Source organism: Orycteropus afer, unplaced genomic scaffold, assembly GCF_000298275.1.
Source record: "Orycteropus afer afer isolate SDZICR_OR568_19922 unplaced genomic scaffold, OryAfe1.0 scaffold00074, whole genome shotgun sequence".
Lineage (NCBI taxonomy): Eukaryota > Metazoa > Chordata > Mammalia > Tubulidentata > Orycteropodidae > Orycteropus > Orycteropus afer.
Window position 1 is genome coordinate 11690373 of NW_006921661.1, and position 3232 is coordinate 11693604.

The window sequence follows — 3232 nt, forward strand, 5'->3', positions numbered from 1 at the left end:
CCTGAGGATTTTAGGAAAAGAGCAAGGGGCTTTATCCTCATCCAGATTCCAAGAAGCATGAGTTATGAAGATTAAAGATAGAAAGAAGAATATGAAGTTTGATTTTCTAAAATATTAGTGACCCTTTATGTAAAGGAAGGTCTGGAGTTAGATGTTGATGCATACAAAAATCAGTTAGCTCTATATTATAAGTCAAAATCTAGTGACAAAATCATTTGATGATGATTTTGTCAAAGCAGTAATACCAACAAAATCTTCCAAAAGTGACAAAGTGCTATTTTAATTATTGAAATGGAAGGCAATTTGATTAATTAAATTATTTATCCATTTCTGGAGAGGGAGTTTTGATGGTCTTCCATATTTTTCTGAGTTTAGGAAGAGTGTATGTGGAGTGTTACTAAGCTAACCAGCTCCATGGACGTGAAGCAGAAGCCATATTTATGAGCTGGTTGATCTAAGGCTTTGAGATAAGTAACCTTGGGTACTTATGCCTTGACTGAAATCCAAAGGAGGTTAAAGGTTGGGAGATAGTTAAGAGGATGGATTTAATATATAATTAAATAGAAATTAATATAAATCCATTTTCTATGGTACATATCTCTACGTGTGTGATTTTATTTTTACAGCACCATTAGGAAATCGTGTCTAGCATCTCACTTTTAAGGTGAAGTGACCTAGGATGTGATGGACTTACTTGTTCAGGTTTCCATAGATATATATAAATGAAGCTAGTTTGTGAGCTCAGATATGTTGGAACCTAAAGATGTTGTCTTTTTACTGTGTCACATTGCTTCTAGGGCTTAGAACTAACTAACTAAATAAAGATTCAGGTTGCTGTATGCTTAAAAAAATGAATGAAATCAATTTGTTGCACTAACAAACTAATTAGAAATATAAGTTAAACAACAATGTGCCAGTGCTTGTATTTTGGGCTTTAGTTATTATATGTGTAAATAATGATAAAATAATACATAAGATATATGTATTTAAGAAGGGAGCTCTGGTAGTATAGTGCCTAAAGCATTTGACTGCTAACCAGAAGCCTGGCAGTTCAAATCCACCAGCCATTCCTTGGAAGGATGGTTGGGCAATCTACTTCTGTAGTGATAATGCCTCCGAAACCCAAGGAGGGGTCGCTTTGAGTTGGATTCTACTTGACAGCAGTGGGTTTTTTTTTTTTTTTGGTATTTAGGAAACATAATTTTTGCTATGAATAGCTAAAGAGATGGAAACAAATATCTGTAAGAAATTTGGAGTTTCTGAATAGGCATTAGCTCCATAGGAGAGAACAAAGCAATGGAAATTAAGAATAATTAGTAACTTTCTTTGCAGGCCAGGGGCCAGGAGTAAGTGGAGAGATTCTTACCTTTCAAGATGTGGAGAACTAAAGATGCACTAATAAAGATGTTGATGGAGCAATGCCAGAAGACTAGGTGAATGAGTTCCTTCAACTTCACTTTTAAGAAATTCTTTCTTATGTTTATCTAAGCTAAATGACTTATAATACAGTTAAAACCATCAGACACATTTTTTTTTATGTACAAAACAAAGTACTGTTTCTTAGAGTAGCTGATGGACTAGGATTTTAGACAGGGAGGGGAAATTTCTCTTATCCTTATTTAGAGTGGGATATCTGAAGGCAACCCCTTCTGTGAGTCTGAGAGTGGAGGCTTTATAAGGAATCTTGATGGTGCAGTCATTTACCCAGCTGCAACAAATGTACCACAGGGACTTCTATGTCATTCTGATATTTTGCACATCACTGCCCCCTAGGGTAGTTAGCTGATATCTACTTAGACGAATAAAAAGAATCAAAGGAGAAAAAAAAATGACACATTGACTCCATGTTAACATGTTTTAATTTAGAATAGAATTGAATCATTATTTTGAAGTTGAATATAGTGTTAAGGATCTAGTATTTTTCCTTTTACAGTTTGGTTAGCCATGTGTCTCTTGTAAATAATTTATTAAATGTATTTTTGTGCACAATTAACTGGATAATAGATGCTTTGATAGAATGTCCAGCTGATAAGATAGAACCCGATAAAAAGTATATACGCATTAAAAATCTCTTAAAATGAGTGAATGGATTCTTACAATTCAGAAGGAAGAAGTAAAATTGAATTACAATGTCAAGGGCCCGCAGGGCTTCACCCTTTTAAGCAAAAGAGGAAGTTCAGCAGCATAGAAACAAGTGGAAAGGACTTCCAGGAAAACAAAAACAGAACAACTTGACTGTTCTTCAAGGATTACATTAATCAACATCTGTACAGTGATTAAGGACTCTAGGTGGCACAAATTGTTTGCACTTGACTACTAACATAATATTGGTGATTCAAACCCACCCAGCAGTATTGTGAAAAAGTCCTGGCAATATGCTTCAGTAAAGATTATGGTGAAGAAAACACTATGGACCTGTTCTATTCTGTAACATATGGGGTTGCCATGAGTCAGAATTAACTGAATGGCAATGGGCTTAGTTTTTTTTTTTTTTTGTTTGTTTGTTTTATTCAGTGATTGTTTTCCAAATGTTTTCAGGTACATTATTCTATGCTATTCCTAACAGTAAGGAGCTATGGTAGCATAGTGTCTTAGGAACTTGACTGCTAACTAGAAGGCTGGTGGTTCAAACCCACCAACCGCTCCTCGGAAGGAAGGTTGGGCAATCTACTTCCACAGTTATTCTGCCTCCCAAACCCAAGGAGGGTCGCTATGAGTCAAGTCTGACTCCATGGCATGTAACAACAACAACATTCCTAGTGGTTGAAATTAAAACAAATACTTTTTATTTACCTGACATATACCTAAAAAACAGTGCTTGATATAAATTCAGTTGTTTGAATTAATTTCTTCCCCACTCTGGAAGATCTGTTTTATAGTCTAGAAGAGAAATACATATAAAACAAGAAAAGTAGAAGTATTTTATCTACCTCTGGGTGGACTGATGGTCAACAAGTTAGTTAATAAAGTTGCTCAAGTTTAAGAGATATAAAAATAATTTAATCTACATTAAATACTTTTCCAATCTAAAAAACTTTGTAGGTAACATTTAATTTTACCCTGAGATGCTTTCAAAATTTATTCTTTGTTTTTGGTTTTGGAAAGTTTGATTATGATATGTCTTGGTGACTTTCTCTTGGGGTCTATGCTATATGAGATTAGTTGAGCTTCTTGGATGGATATCTTTTCATCTTTCTATTGGGAAAGTTTTCTGCTAGCAAGTTTTTGACAA